The sequence below is a fragment of the Acomys minous genome (assembly GCF_964271855.1).
Source record: "Acomys minous genome assembly, chromosome: 6".
Lineage (NCBI taxonomy): Eukaryota > Metazoa > Chordata > Mammalia > Rodentia > Muridae > Acomys > Acomys minous.
Genome location: NC_140487.1, coordinates 66,370,020 through 66,387,201, shown reverse-complemented (window position 1 = coordinate 66,387,201; position 17,182 = coordinate 66,370,020).

Sequence of the window (17,182 nt, the reverse complement as noted above, 5' to 3'; positions counted from 1 at the left end):
TTAACGCCATAGACATGCAATGTAAAAGTAAAACAATTTTACTTTTTAAAAATAGGCAATTGATATGCAGAACTATAGCAAAAGCTAAAATCATAATAACCTACATGCATTCAGGCCAAATGTGAGCGTCACAGTGGGACCAGGATGTTAAGGACCATCTAAAAAGATGGCACAAAAAGTTCTAGGATTACATCTCTCAGATCAATCTCAGAGCCTCGAAATGGTCCCATTCTTCATGAACAAAAAGTATTACAGTTGGAAATCCAGAAATGAAGTTAGAATGTTAAATGTTTGATGAGGCCTTTGGATAAGAGATTAAAAAGGCTAAATTAGCAGAATGAAAATGAAACTTCCTGCTGTGCCTCACATGACTGTGAAGTGAAACTTTATGTCATGGTGTAGAAGGCAAGTCACATCCTCATGGCACTGGGAGGCTGGCTCAGCAGGGAGGAACATGTCTTGCTCTTACAGAGGACCTGAGGTTTGTTCCAAGGCCCCATGTCCTGTATCTTGTGACCATCTGTAATTTCAATTCCAGGGGTTTTGAGGCCATTTCATGGCCTCCACAGGTGCTCACATACATATAAGAATGTACACACACACACACACACACACACACACACACACACACACACACACACTTAAAATTAAAAATAAATCTTTGTAAAGAAAGAAAGAAAATAATATGCTCAGAAACTGATCAGAGGGCATCAATAAACACTGAAATCCTTAGGGGCATCCGCAAGAAACTCAGTATTGTTCTGGAAGGAACTTTTTCTTCTTACTGAGGTAGATTAGCAGGGATGAGAGTTAATCTCCCCATGGAAATAGCTTTTGTAAAAGAAAATTTAAAATGTGTGAAACAAGAGTTGCTAAGACTTTTATTGCAAATTATACAACAAAAGATAGGAGTCTCTGGAGTATGGGACCTACTAGAGGAGGCATCACAGCCACCTCCTACCCTAATGCCTGGATGTTTCTAAGACTATGGGCTCTGTGGGATGTGACATGGATGATCTCCTTGTGTTCAGTTCTAGAAATATAAGGAGATGTGCTGTAATAAACACAAGTCTTTGAGGTTGGAGGAAGAACCACTTTACCCAAAGGAGGAAGCAACCGGAGGAAATATAACATGCCTCAGCACACCCCATTGATTGAGACCACACTAAACTCAGATTCCACATTGCAAGTGTATTCTTCATCTTCTCATCAAACATCCTCCTCAAACTGCAGCAAGCTAAAATAGGAATGAGACTCTGTGTTCGCGTTTTCTATATGCATTCCATGGGCCCCAACCAAGCTCAAATCCTCTGTCATGATTCAACTGTAGCATCACTTCCCCTCCAAAAATTTCTAGCTTTTGCTTTTAATTAGCGCACATCAATAAAATGAAAAAAAAAGGCAATGTGTTTGTGTTATTGATGAGAATATTGCATTATATGGGAAATATAGAAAAGAAAAATAGCTGGAATGAATCAGTGAAATAAATAGCATGTTCAAAGATGACATCTGTTACAGAGCACAGAGAAAGAAGCCATGGGTAAGGTGGTTTCCAAATACATTTACAAATCTCATGGTTGAAAGGATTAGTCAGATCCTTCCTCAGAGGTGAAAGCTAATCATCCTGACTAGATAAGCTCTGAATTTTTAAAAATTGAAGCATGACTAACAGTATTTACAGATGTGTGTAAGCCAAGAGCATTTTTAGATCAACTCCAGTTAAAGAAAATTGACTGTGAAATTATTTGTGAGGCTTATAAATAAGTATATTAACCTGGATCCAATAGTTCTTTTTAAATATTTAGACTCAGATAGCCGTTCCTTCTGTCGTCCATGTTTTGTAAACAATGCATAAATGGATTAAAATAGTTTTTATTTTTCCTATTCTGATTGGTTTTAGTACTTCAAATAACTGTCTGATTCATTCCCTACTTTTTTACATAAATGTATAATTTCAGTCAACTTTCAATTTTTCAAATGCTTCAAATACTATTTTTTCTTAATTGTAAAGGTTTTAAATTTTAGACAGTATGCTTTCTATTTTTCTATGTATAACTGGGGATATTCAACTTTTGTCCCAATAATATGAACATATTTCTTACCAATAACTTGCCCATTACATTTTTTATAATAATTAGCACAAAAGAAGATTGATTTTTCAAACAGTTACATATTGGGCATAAGTTTTCATGTAAAATCACAGGTAGAGGACTCATGCAGTGTCCTTTTCTGTTATACTATGTAATTTATGACCATAATTCATACCAAGCTATCATGTATCCTTCAAGTTTTTAGTCTCATAATTACAGCTGAAAATAGCAGCTACCAAGAAAAGTAGGCTCTCAATGGGTGAATTGTTTGGTTCCAAAGCACAGTCAATGAGAGATTAATTAAGCACTTTGACATTTGAGAATATAAGCACTTGCTATTACCTCTTATCATGGACAGAACAATCTTTCCTTTATAGCACTGTTAGCTCGGACATCTTATTTTTTTTTCATTTAATTTATTCAATTTTCCAAACATTTTGAGTTATGATTGACAGACAAAATGATATATGTTTAAAGTCTTCAGAGAATATTTTGATGCATGCACATTTCTGATATGGTTACTACTTAAAGCTAAATAACTACCCATCGTTTAGTTAACATTTTCTTCCTTTCATTTTTCTGTGAAAACACTTAAGACCTGAGTTCTTACCAATTCTCAAGCATACAATATAGTATGATTCACCACAGTCACCATGGTGTACAACAAATGTCCAGAATTTTTAAGCACACTCTAATCACCAGTTTCTATTTTTATTAGGTTTAAAATATGTCTCAAGGTTACAGGATGATAGGTATTATTAGACAATTCAATGACAGAGAAGGCTAGGACAAAAGGCAACTCCCTGGAGCAAGTAAAGATGAGAGGTTTGGGGTCTTTTCATTCTCTATGATTTATAAAAGCTACAATTTGAATTCAACATGAATACATCAAAGATGAATACTCCTTTAAACAACTGTCTCTCCCTAGCCCAGGATGTATAGGATAGATATGTTTAACATGGGGGAGGAAATTCCATGTGAACCTGGAAAGAATATAGCCATGGAAAGTAGCTGAGTATCTGGGTACCAGAGGCCAGAAGAGCTATGAACAGAGCACAGAGCTCTCTGCGGCATGAAGAGGATGAGGAGCCAGCACCGTGTTTTCTCATGCTGTCAGTGGACTTTTTATCTTGCTTTTGATCAATACATTCCCTGCTTAATAATAACTTTATGATGTCAAACACATCTTTAAAAACCAGCACATGTGACCTATGGCAACTATGAAGGCATCTCCTAGGAATTCACAACATTCACTGACACATCTAGAACCAATTTAAAAATTATAATTCTTGGAATGCTTATATGTATCTGGATGTAAGACTCTACAATAGGGAGTATAGAATATGTGACTGGATGAATTCTGAGCTGCTGTATGAGAAATTCGGGAGCCAATGGAAAGTTCCAGATGAACATGAGGCAGATGCAGGAGCGACAAAACAGGGAAAATGTTCCAGAGAAGCAGTACGTGACACGGAGGGTGAATTACTGCTTCATGTCTAGTGTAGCTGAGCTCAGACTTCCCTGCCACGAGGAAGTTGAGTACACTATTGCAATGAGCAGTAACTCCACCCTAGTGAAGTCAGAGGCAGGTCTTCCTCTAAGGGACCAGGGACTCTCAGAACTCCCACCTCTCAAGGATCAGAGATAGGGTGAAAGCCTTGAACAGACAAATGCCCCTTTTCTGCTCTGGCGTGATCTTCTGTACTCTTGCAGCAGGTGGGTCTTAAGCAGAAAAGAAATCATCAAATAAGGCCATCATGTACTTAGTTCTGTGCCCTTCGTCTCATGATGTCAAGTTGATCTCCACCTTAACTCACTTTATGCTTTTCTTTTTACTTCTCTGCAGCTTTCGTGGATACGATGGTCATACAAAATCCAAGACACAAGGTTGCCGGGGTTGGGATACCAGTGAATTTGAGCTGTTCTCAGACTCTGAATCAAGATGTCATGTACTGGTACCAACAGAAGCCAAACCAAGGACCAAAGTTACTGCTGTACTTCTATGATAAGGCTTTGAGCAGGGAGACTGACACCTCTCATAACTTCCAATCCAGTCGGCCTAACACTTCTTTCTGCTCTCTTGAAATCCGCTCTGCAGTTCTAGAGGATTCTGCCACTTATCTCTGTGCTACCAGCAGAGACACAGGGCTACAGCATCACCTACCCTCTATTCATAAACCTTTTCCTTTCTCATACCCAAGTACTTTTTTTTTCTAGAACTACCTCCTCCTCCTGCAACAGTAGGAAATGGGTTTTTTTTTTTGGCTGTCAGTTCTCATCCACAGATAAAAGGCAACCATAAACCAACAAAACCACTGGCCGTTATGTTGAGTAGAATAGTATTTACATGTGCCTGACATTGAGTTTGAGATATTTCCCCTCTAATATCCAATTCTTCCCTTGTCAGTGGAAAAAATAGAAAATAACCCACCCAGTTCTTTTAGTTGAAGATGGATTCTTACAAACACAAGCCCTGGCATATGAAAGATGACAAAGACCTAATGTTATAAACATGCAAGTTGCTAGCATTTGGAGAACTCTTGATGTATTCTGTGGTCTATAATAATACATACATTTTCAGCCCAGTCACCAAAGAACTAATGGGAAAATGAAATTACCATTTCCTCAAGATGAAAATCTTAAAAAAAAAAGTCATCTGGGAAGAAAATATTCATACATTGATCTGTTCATAACTGGGTATGAGGTGCTGTTGACATGACTAAATGTAAAGCATTAGTAGATTAAGGAGTTATACCATAAAAAGAATGTGCTTAAGGGTAAAGCTCTTACATCCATCCATATAAGTAGGTGGTCATGATACCAGAGGAGATGAAAACTCAGGAGAATGTACCTAAAGAAAACTAAAGATCCTGGATCCTTTGCCCAAGCTAAGCAAGAGCTGAACAGTACATATTATAACTGTATAAACTGCCCCATGAGAGCATACATTTATATGTTATCTTGTAAATAATACCCATGATGATAACTACATCCTAAAGAAAAACAGAAAGTACAAAACAATAGAGTAATCTTAAAACAACCACTCCTTGGTTACCTGTGTAGTTGACAACAGAGGTGCAGGTTAGAATGGGGGGGGGGTCCAGTGCACAGTTCAGGGTAGTTTTCTTGTCCAGAAGAAAATCAAGACAGAGGCAATCAGAGAATAAGCTAGCTCCTACCATGTGCCATTTGAATTCAGAGTTGGAGCCAAAATAGACATGTCATAGAATTTTAAAATGAATGCATGCTGAGATTTAGATTCTACATTCAGAAGCTATGATAATTCTTAGGTAAAAATACTTCCCTTGAAAATAAACACAATATATTGGATGTCTCTCTTCCTAACTTATCTTAAAAACTTCATATGAACATTTACAAACTGATATGTTTATACGAGGTCACTAAGTGAATTTAGGTTTTTGATTTGAAGTATTTTTGTATGTATATATTCATAAATAAGAAAAGCCCATATTAGATCAGGCTATGAGTCTTGTTTCTTGGATTGGGGTTAGGTCTAGAGTTAACCTGAAGGGCACAATTCTTGCATTCCTAGGGTCAGAAACAAGCTATTGGGAAGATACGAACATTGGTGGATCTCAGGATGACCATGGTCATCTCAGACAGTCTGTTTTAGGCACCTCAGTGTCAGAATTCTGGGTTCTCCCCTTTACAACAAGACCAACTCTTGAGCTAAAAGACACATCACCTCGACCTGATCCTGTCATGGTCACGACCATGTTCTTACATTCTGGGACTGTCAACATGGAACATCTGTCCTTGCACATACTAAGATCACTTATAGGCAGTGCCAGCAGCTTCTGCTGCTCCTGTCACACCCAAGGTGCTGGGGTCACCCAAACTTGAGCTACCTGCTCACGGTCACAAAATTGAACATGATGTTGAGATGCAATCCTTTTAGTGACATTAATAACCCGTCCTGGCTCAAATAATTCAAGGAGGGTAGAAAGATACCAGTCAACTGCCATTACAAAAACAAAAACAGACAAGGTGTCCCCATGTCTAATCATCTCATAACGGCCTTTGCAGCCTCCTCTAAATTGAGCCTGTGTGTCCGCTCATTTCAGACTCTGCAGGCTCACATCTCTATGGTATTAGGTAATCTTTCCTCTTGAATTCCCTCCAATCCTAGCTATGGCAAGAGTCTTCTTTCTCTGGTGGAGAATTCACAGTAAAGTATATGTAGAGAAAGCAGTCAAAGCATATTTTAAAATGCTTTTAGATTGAAGTCCTAGCAGCTTTTTAAGAGTGAGAGCAAACCCAGGGGCTGCCCCTCATATCTCGCTCTACCTTGCTCACACTGGGGGAAGTACAAGATGTCCCTGACCTCACCCAGAATCCATTCTGGTATGATTGGATGCATTGATGAAGAAATATGTATAACGGTGTAACTACTATAAATTCGAGACATTTCTAGGAATAGGGGCAATGGTGGCCTGTGCATGGAGGGGCTCTGTGGGAGGCAGTTAGAGCTGCCTTGGCTGTTCTTCCCAGAACTCCCTCCCTCTTTTAATGTGACTAGCTAAGCTGTCCCATATCCCAGAAAGCAGTCTTTTTTGTCTTCCTCAATGCTAAATGTAACATTTGTTTAAGCCACAATATTTCCTCTGCATAAAACTCTAAAGCAAGAAGCAGAGGAGGGGCTCAGTAGCCCACAGAGGAGCTTTCTAGTCCTAAGGCGCCTCATTCCAAGCACTCCTCACTGAAAAAGGGTTCACTCACCTCTCTCTGAGATGTAGTAAGGAAACCACTGTCCCTTCAGCAACTGGCACACTTTCACTTGAATGACTAATTTGGGTCTCACTCAAAAATTGTTTCTGAAGTCACTGACTTCCATCTATTGGTCCTGACTTCTGATGGGGCGTTCTTTCCTGCTGCTCAACATCTGCACACTCTAATCCTAGAGATTGGCACTGCTTAGGCCTCTCTGAAAAGTTAGCTTTGCTAAGGCTTTAGGGTAAATCTCTTAGCCTTGTTAAAGCTTTAGGGTAAATCTATTCTTTGGATAAGGGATAGTTTAGATTTAATCTAATTTTCCAGGATGAAGTGTCAGGCCGTGTTTATACTGCTATCTTCCCCTCCTAAGGAATCTTGTCTGAGAAACTCAGTTCTTTCTTCTCTGTGTCCAGAACCAAGTTTCGTTCCTATTTCCAGCCTCTGAAATTAAGTTTTTAGGTTCTTCTGGTAGTTAGTTTGTTTTGTTTTATTTTGATTAAAGTTAACATTAAAACATTGGGTTAAATATAATAATTCAAGAAAATCTCCAGTGCTGGTGTGTGTAGGTTCAATCTGCCTGGTGCTCAATTACTATCCAGGATATGTATAATGTCAAAGGCCAACGTCAACAGGTCAGGGGATGCTGAAAAAGTGAGCGTAGAGTCCATGATAAATCATTCAGCAGACTTTTCTCTCAGGGTACAAAACTTAATTATCTGGACCTGGTGTGCTCTGTGACCTGTGAGAGACTGAATTATTTGAACATTTTTAACTCTTCTGGGGCCGGTGAGAAAAAAAAAAAAGAAAAAGAAAAGAGGAAAGAATCACACACTCATGCAAACACTCAGCAGATGAAGCAAAGCAGACTCTAAGCAGCAAGTTAGAACAAGCTTCAGCAACTTCATACATATGCATTCTTACATACATACATACATACATACATACATACATACATACATACAGAGAGACATATATACATGGAGCAAAACTCCGAGGAGCAAGGTCCAACCAATTGTAAATATACGCATATATACATTTGTGGATGGAGTAAAACTCCAACAGCCCGAAAACCTTTATTTTTTCTCTTAGCTCTTTTTATACCCTCTAAAGGCAAAGTTCTCTACTGAAGAAGAAAAATTACCTAAAATAATAAAAGTGATCATCACAATCACAGATAAATTCATTACACAGGAGGAAGTAATAGCAGGATTATTGGTTACATACTTTTCTTTCAAAAAATCTATCTTTCAAAGCAATATTTTTATCTATCTTCAATTACACAAGTTCATTATAAGTTCAAAGCAAAACGAAAAAGGGGGCATGCTGGAGAGATGGCTCAGAGGTTAAGAACACTGACTGCTCTTCTAGAGGTCCAGAGTTCAGTTCCCAGCAACCACATGGTGGCTCACAACCATTTATAACGTGATCTAATGCCCTCTTCTGATGTGCAGGTGTACACGCAGGCAGAGCACTGTATACATGATAAATAAGTAAATCTTTAAAAAGAATAATAAGTTCAAAGCAACAGTTTTCATGTCTTACGTTAACAAGGTTTTTGTTTTGTTTTGTTTTTTAACCAAGAAACAGATCATCTATGTTATTCTTATGTTTGAAGTCTTGTACTGTTAAGCTGGCCAGCCACCCATTCTTTGTTTTTATACTCATAATAGAATTACCCACTCCTTATTCAGGGCTTTTCTTGTCATGGTGCACACTGAAACTTGTGACCTCATTCCTGGATTTAACCTAGAATGAATGTTTTCATTGATCATTAATTGGCCTCGAGCTTAATTTTCTTCCTAATGCAATTTACTACTTATGATTCTTATTTTAAAAATCTATCAACTATCTCAAGTTTTTACTTTCTAAAAATCAATTCATCCAAATACTGTTATTGCATGAGAGTGACATCTTCATGTTGATCTGCAGGAAATTTGCCCCACAGAGTGGGATAATACCCAGGAAGCAGTACCAATAACATCAGACTTATCTGCTCAATTCCACCATGACGTACATATGAGGAATACAGCGAAAACACAAGAAGGCACATCAGCAGCAAGAAGCAATATTAGGATGAAGCCCCTGGGGCCGTGCCTCTCCTCAGTGCACCCACCACAGCCGTGCAGCTGTCTCCAGGAAGTTCACTTGCCCACTGTAGTTTCTCCTACATGGCTCCTGCAAACATACTCATAAAACTCTGGCTATCTGCTGGATTTCACCATTTTTTTTTCTTTCTCTGGACTGCAGACATAAGGAACTCTTTACCACAGTTTTGGCGATAACTAATTCAAGACAACTCAACTTCAAACTATAAGTATGCATTGCTATTTATTTTATTATAATTCCTTTTGTCTGTTCCACTTAAGATAAAGGGGCTTAACTAGTGATTTCACCCTACTTTTTCAGTCTGTAATGGCAAGCACTATCAGCATAAATGTCAAAATTAACTTAACAGTCAGTCAGGTACTCTGAAAAGTTCCTAACCTGCCACATGGGACTAATGTCTAACATCATAAATGATAGAGCCTATAAGGTAGGCGGTGTGGTTTCCCCTTTATGTGGTTCAGAGATGATAGCAGTTCGTGGGATGCCTCATAGTTACAACCATTCAGGGCAAATATTGACAGCAAAGAATCCAAACCGCCTGAATTAACTTGTTTTATGTGTAAGATTACAAGACCAACACTCGCGTCTCCTTGGCTCGCCATCACAGCAGGCACATTAAAGTGTTTGCCAGTGTCCTGGAGCAGGGCCAGTGACTCTTGTGTATAAAATAGATGTATCCTATTTGGCTTTCTATTGCTGTGATGAAAAATGGCTTGCGGTGGGGGTGGAGGGGAAGTGTTATTTCAATTACATGTCCCTGATACAGTTTATTATTGAGGGAAATCAGGCCAGGAACTCAAGCAGGGAGGAACCATGGAGGAAAACTGCTTACTGGCTTGCTTCCAGGCTCCTGTTGCCTCCTAGGATCACCTGCTTAGTAACTTCTGAAGTTAACGTGTAAGCCCCACCCACCCAAGGACAGTTAACTTCCCGGAATGCTGGGAGTTGTAGTTCTTGGAAAATAATAAAGCCACGTGGGAAAATACAGTGGCTGTTTGAGTTTATCCTTATAAGCTCCTGCAAAATGTGTTTCCTGGCCACTCGGCTGGGAATTCCAGGGAGCGGTCCTGACTAAAACCCCTCCAGGTCAGTATTAAGAGCTTCTTTCACATTTGGCTCAAACTTGTGGAACTGGTTTTTCCTCTAGTGAATCTCAGGATTAATGACTCCCACAATGGGCTTGGCGCGCTACTTAAAAAACAGTAAAATGACTGTTCCTGAAGAGGATTACCTCCCCCTGTATATGCTCATAGGGTATCAAGTCTCTTCTTGGTAACCTGCTGTCCTCTCTCTGAGTGCCACCAGGTCTCCCCCTAGAAAATGGGAGGCAGGGAAGAATGGGAGGAAGGATGGAATAACCATTGAGATGTAACAAGAATAAATTAATTAAAAAAATAAAGCTAATGAATAAACAACTATGCACCTATTTTAAAAAAACAGTAAAATGCCACCCAGAAATGCCTGTAAGCCAATCTGATGGAGGCTTTTACTCAATTGGATAGAAATTGACTCTAGTTTTGTGTGACAAACATTATCCAGCACAATAGACATACAAAAATCAAATATTTATTGTTAATAAATCACAAATTTATTTCAAGACAACTCTTTGACATACATGTATTTTTATCATTTACTAACCACTAAGGAAGAATTCATACTCATAAGAAAATAAAGTTGTATTTTTGCATAAAGAGCTAAATTTGTGCTACATATTCAATAGTACAAGATAGCATCTTCAATGTTTCTCAAAGTAGGCTGATAATTTTATTTTATAACAATGCTAAGAATGATAATTTAGATAGCTCAAAGTACCAAGTGGCAGAAATTTAATGCCAATTCATAAACTGTTGGACAATCTTTCCTAATCCAAAGTCTAAAGTGATTTAGCCATTTTTTTTAGGAGCCTCAAAACATCAACTCAAACATCACCTTTTAAAACTGATAATTCCAAAGGATTATAACCCAAAAATACTTGGTACTAACTTGATACTCACATGCTGAGGAGTGGTTGGAAGGAACAGTAATAGTCTTTGTTTTCTGTATCAGAACCATGAAGTTTCTATAAGAGCACAGACATTTGTGTACACATTAAAAACACTACAACCCATAATAGAGAATGGTCTTGAATCTGAACTGTAGTGTTTGCAGTGGCATCCACTGGCATTGCATTGCACAACAGCATTCTTGTATAAAGTGTACGTACATGCTATGGGTTCAGAACCAAGTCTGCAGTGAAGTCATCCAAGCCTCTATTGCCTGGTGCTGTGCCTCATATTCATTATGTGCTGTAGTAAAATTCTGTTCACTGAATCTTCAGAAATGTGTTAATGTTACCAATTTTTGGTGTGGCTCCTTACATTCTATGACCTCATGTGGGTTTGCAGGCCATAGCTGAAGAAACTGTCCTAGAGGAACATACGGTACAGTATAAGGGGCTGGGATTTGGTATAAGAAGGGTCAACCAAAAAAATAAAGGTCATCTAGGTAGAATATAGGAAGTAGTATGCTAGGTACTTCACACATGATCTTCTGCTTTCTCTCATACCCAAAAGGACCTGTGACTTCTTCCCATTTTACTAACTGGAGTTCAAGGAGAGTCAGTAAGATGTACAGCAAGCTTGCTGTCTGACGTTTGAAATAATGTTTTCATTGCACTCAATTTACTGTTATCATACTGTTTACTGAAAAGTGACAAAGGAGTTAGAACAAGCAGATATAGATAACTTAAGGATACAGACAGCCAAGGGACGACTTATCAGAGGTAGAAAAGTAGAAAGCCAGATGGCATAGATGCTTCCAGGAAAATAAAAAGCAGCAAGTTCTCTGGAGAAAGATAAGACTGAATGCATTTCCTAGGATTGGGCGCAGCTCTGTGCCCCAGTGCTTCTTCCTGTCCTGTGACTGAAGAACTTGTGAACAGTTGTGGAAAACTCATCATCTTCATCATCACCTTGACTGGGTTAGGAAATATCTAACTGATTAAGAAATATCTGGGTGTGGCATGATGTTTCTGTGCATGATTTGGTCACAAGGTGTCTGACACAGGGACTAGGTTAAGCCATAGACGGATTTAAAACCTGAATAGAATTTTGAGAGTGGTGGGTGATGAAAGGTGGCCTTGGTGGTGGGGAAACCAGGTTAGAGGAGGTGTGTCCTTGGGGACTGTGTCTGACTGTGGAACGTCTCTTAAGGCTCTCTTCTTTTTCCTGTCCATTAGAGTGTGACGTGCCCCTTTAACTGCTTCTTGGACACCGAGATTTAAGATGTACTTCTCCTGGGCTGCCTCTTTTGTAACTTTGAGATAAACAAATTATTCCACTCTTACATTGTTTACAAAATATAACTTGGTCAGGTTTATGCAGAGGTAACTAATGCAAGTATTTTGAGGAAAGCAGATTTTTTTTTTCATTGTGAAAGCTGGCATGGAACTGAGTGGCTGTCATTTTAACATTTTTAATACAGGTTTCTTTCTCTCTATTTTGTCTTTTCATTTTATTTTATTTTGTTTAGTTGAACATGATTTTTCTTTCAGAGAGAACAGAAACCATGGGTCGGGGCATCTCTGAGAAAACTGGAGACCTATGACAGGGTAGGCTCCTGAGAGGATATGGGGGCGACGCTAGCTGAGACCCCTAGTAGTGGGAGACAAGGAGAATGAAGAGGCCACCCTCTAACCATACAGGACTCCTAGTGGAGGAAAGAAAACACAAACCCACCCACAAAAACTTCAACCCAAAAATTTCCCTGCCTACAAGATATACAGGCATAAAGATTGAGCAGAGATTGAGGGTATAGCCAACCATTGCCTGGCTCAACCTGAGATACATACCAACCTCTGACAGTATTAGCAACACTCTGCTGTGCTTGCAAATGGGAGCCTAGCATAGATGTCCTCTGCGAGGCTCCACTCATCCATGGATTGAAACAGATGCTGAGACTAACAGCCAAACATTGGGTGGAGTACAGGAAGCCTTGAGGAAGAGATGGGGGGTGGAGGATAGAAGGACTGGGATGGGACAGAAGACCAACAACTAACCTGGCCTGGGGGCGGGGGCGCTTGTGGAGCCTGAGGCACAAACAAAGGAGCAGGCATGCACTGGATCTAGGCCCCCTATACATATGCACCTGATGATCAGCTTGGTCTTACTGTGGGTCCCCTATTAAGGGGGGTGGAGGCTGTCTCTAACGAAAACTCTGTGGCATGCTTTCCCAACACTTGGTGAAGCTGCTTTACCAGGCCACTGAGGAAGAGGACACACTCAGTGCTGATATGACTTGATATACTGGGGTGGGTTGGTGGAGGGAGCCCCCCTTTTCTGATGGGTAAGGGACAGAGGATGGGGGAAGCGGGAAGGAGAGTGGGACTGGGAGGAGAGGAGGGACAAGGCTATGATTAGGATGTAAAGTGAATTAATTAATTAATTAATTTAAAACCTACTTTTTCCATACAATATATCCTGATTACAGTGTCCCCTTTCCCTACACCTCTCAGTTTCCCTACCTCTACTGCCATCTGGATCCATACCCATTCTGTTATCTTCTTAGAAAACAAACAGGTATCTGAAAAAACAATAATAAAATAAGATGAGTAATCAAAACCAAACATATTAGGATATAACAAAGCAACCAAAACAAAACAAAACAAAACAAAGAACCAAAGAAAAGGCACAAGAAATACATAATACATATAGATGCACAGATACTAATATTTGCAAACACAATAATCTCATAGAAACACAAAACTGGAATACATAATATATACACAAAAACATACAAGGCAAAAGAGAAAAACCTGCCACCACCAACACAAACCAATGCCCTGACTTAACACTATTAGACAAAGAACCTCTAAAGGTGACACTGAGCTAGATTTGTGTTGCTCATCTGTGGCTGAATATGGAACTGGCCCTTAAGAGTGATGTGTTTCCCCAGTGTGACTCCTTTAGAGAAAACTACTAATTTCTCTTTTGCAAGTGCTGATCCATTGGAGGCAGCTTCTAGGTTAAGGGTGAGGTGTCCATCCTCCCTTTTGTTCATCTCTGGGACCCCATCTGCTACAAACCCATTCAGGCCCAGCGCGTGCTGCCTCATTCTGCCCAAGTTCAGATGTGCGTCAGCCTTGTTGTGCCTAGAAGGCTTTGATTCCTTGGTGTCCTTCATCCTCTCGGACTCTTACATATTTTTTTAGCCTCTACTTTGCAGATTTCCCTGAACCCTGAGAGCAGAAATTTGATGGAGACGTCCATTTTAAGGCTGAGTGTTCCAACTTCTTTTTACTCTTTGCACATTTTCTGTCTTTGGATCTCTGTACTTATTCCTATTTGCCAAAAGATAAATATGGTATGTGTTTGCGTATATGTGGATATTAGCTGCTAAGTCACTGAAAAACAAGCCATCTGAATAACCATATTAAGGTCTCAATAAAATCCCCCCAAAATATTTTCTAAAATAAGCAAGTAAATGAATGTTGATAACAATGAATTCCAATGCCAAGATACAAAGGAAACCAGAGATTGAGCGCAGTGGATGCTGCAGTGATCAATTCTGACCCCTGCCTCGGCTTCTGTAGAAGGTGGAGAGCTGACTGATCAAAAAGCCACATTAGAAAGTTCCTAGGAGCCCCCTACCACAGCCGATTGGAGTTTGAGCAGGGGACCTGCAGAGAGACTGATGGGAGCTCTATGCCAAGCACTGTGCTTCTGAGACACTCAGGGAGAACTAGACTCCCGGTGCTCCACTGCCCCTGTGCCGGCATCTAGATTGATTGTCATGTTTTTCTCCAGTTCCCTGGCTCTAAGTGCTTCTCCTGCGGCTTTATTATTATAACCCCCTTTCCTGCCCATGTTCCACGTCCTGCCTCTTTACCCTGTAGTCATTCAGAGATGATTATATCCAGCCAGCCCAGGGGTACCTCATATTCTAGCACTCATGTCCAGGAATAGAGGAATAATGTGCTTATTCTTCTTGTGACAGAGTGGTTTGTTAAGTCACCCCTAATAAATCTATTCTGTCTTAGTTATGTTCCTGTTGCTGTGATTTAAAAAAAAAAAACAGCTTAAGGGAAAAAGGATGATTTCTTTTGGCTTACAGTTCAAGGCCATCATGGTTGTGAAATCCTGGTGGCAGTAGCCTAAAGCTTCTGGTAATATTGCATCCACCATCAGAAAGCAAAGGCAGATAATTGCTGGTTGCAACAGGAGACTGTTTTAACATCAAGTTATGCATCAGAATGGGTCATGCCAGTCTCTGGGTCCTAGAGAACATCAATAGCCCCAGACCTAGCAGAACTCATGGTGCCACGGAATTATCAGCAATCCAGTGGTTCTAGGTGAAGAATGACAAGGAAAGAAACTTAATGGCTTATACTTTCTTAGTATAATTGATTTAGATTTCTCATGGAAGATAAATTCATCTTAATTAAGGAAAGCCTCTCTTTAAGAGTTATTGAAAAGAATGTAAAATAGAAAAATGGTTTCTTTAGGTACAGAATTATTAGAAATGGTAATAGGCCTAAGATTCCAATAATAAGAGTATGGTCAATAAAGTATGATCTGCAAACATTAGAATATCTAAGAAAAGATAAGTGTTGAAATGCAGCTATATTTAAGGTGCATCCATACATCTATGCTAATGATCAAAGGCTTTCTCTCTTCATGTCTGGGGTCATCAGTGATTACTATACCACACACCCCAGGACATGTGCACACATGTACACACACACACACACATACACACACACACACCTGGACATATGCACACACACTACAAGACATATGCACACATGCACACACACACACACACACACACACACACACACACACACACACACACACACAAACATCAACCTAAAAGGACATAGAGCACAATTAACCTTCTTTCTATCTACCCTAACACCTACCTCTCCCAGCAGATGGCAGTATTAGATTCACAAAGCAGTGTATTAATTAAATTTTCATTTAACATTAATTAGATAATTTTTTATATATCATTAATAATCAAATACATTTAGATAGTGAAGTGGTTAATATAGGCAAAAAGAGTTATCCAGCATCCCACATAGCTACTTTATTTTTGTGACCATGGCAGCTAAACGTTTATTAAGTAAGAATCTTAAATGTAATGTGATAGTAACTACAGTACTAAGGGCTCTGGGCTCCTTCATCCTAGAAACCTGCTACTTTATAAGGTTGGACATATATTTTCCCGCTGTTCAGCAACACTGACTTTCTACTGGCATCGTCTTTCTAAGGATAAAGTAAGATCATGCAGTGTATTTTTTGGACATCTGGCTAATTTAGGTGTCTGGTATGTCTTCCACATTAAAGTATTTGGTGGAAAATTTCACGATGTCTTTTTAAGTGCAAAATCCTTTCTGTTGTATGTTTTTTTACCATAGTTCTACCATTCCTTGCTTATTTGCACAGCCACAGCCACTTAAGCTCTTTACTATATCCTGCCTATTGTGATTACCACCATGATGAGCAGGAGAGCTGAGATACTTTCATGAGACACCCAGCTTGTTTTCTTCATGTACATGTCCAAGTGAGTGTCAGTCAGTCAGGTCTTCTGGTAATCATACCTTTAATTTCCTTGGGAACATCCATAATGCTTTGGGTGGTGACTACATCAATCTACATTCCAGAGACAGCAGAGAAGCTTCTTCTTGCCCACACCTTCAGAAGGCAACACTTGTCGTGTCTTGTCACTTGATAATAGTTTTCCTAATGGGTCTGAGGTAATATCTCATAACAAGTTTGACTTACATTTCTCTCACGGTGAGTCATCTGAAGCACTTTAATTGTCTGTAGGCGAGGGCTCTATACTTTGAGAATTTTGCAACCAGAAGAAAAATTTTACTCCTTTCGGTGCTCACGGTAGAGAAAGGATCTGTGCTTTCCATCAGAGCTGGAGGAGGCGAATCTGGAGGTTAGACTAGGCAAACTCCAAGAGCAAAGACTGATGACCATGATATCAGTGCCTCCAATGGTTAAATAGCCCAGCTGTGTGTAATGGTGACTTTTTAAAGAAGGATTCTTTTTTGCAGTACATGGAAAAGAAAGTAAATATTGATATCATTTTTATTCATATAGCAAAGATCTCTCAAATCTAGGCATGTATCCATGATTACAGAGAATAATCTAAGATAAATACATAGACTCAGGGGATATGAGTCACTGGAAGAATTAATAGATTTTTAAAAAATGTTTGTGTTTGAGTTATTTATATAAAACTCAGATGAAATGACATAAGAT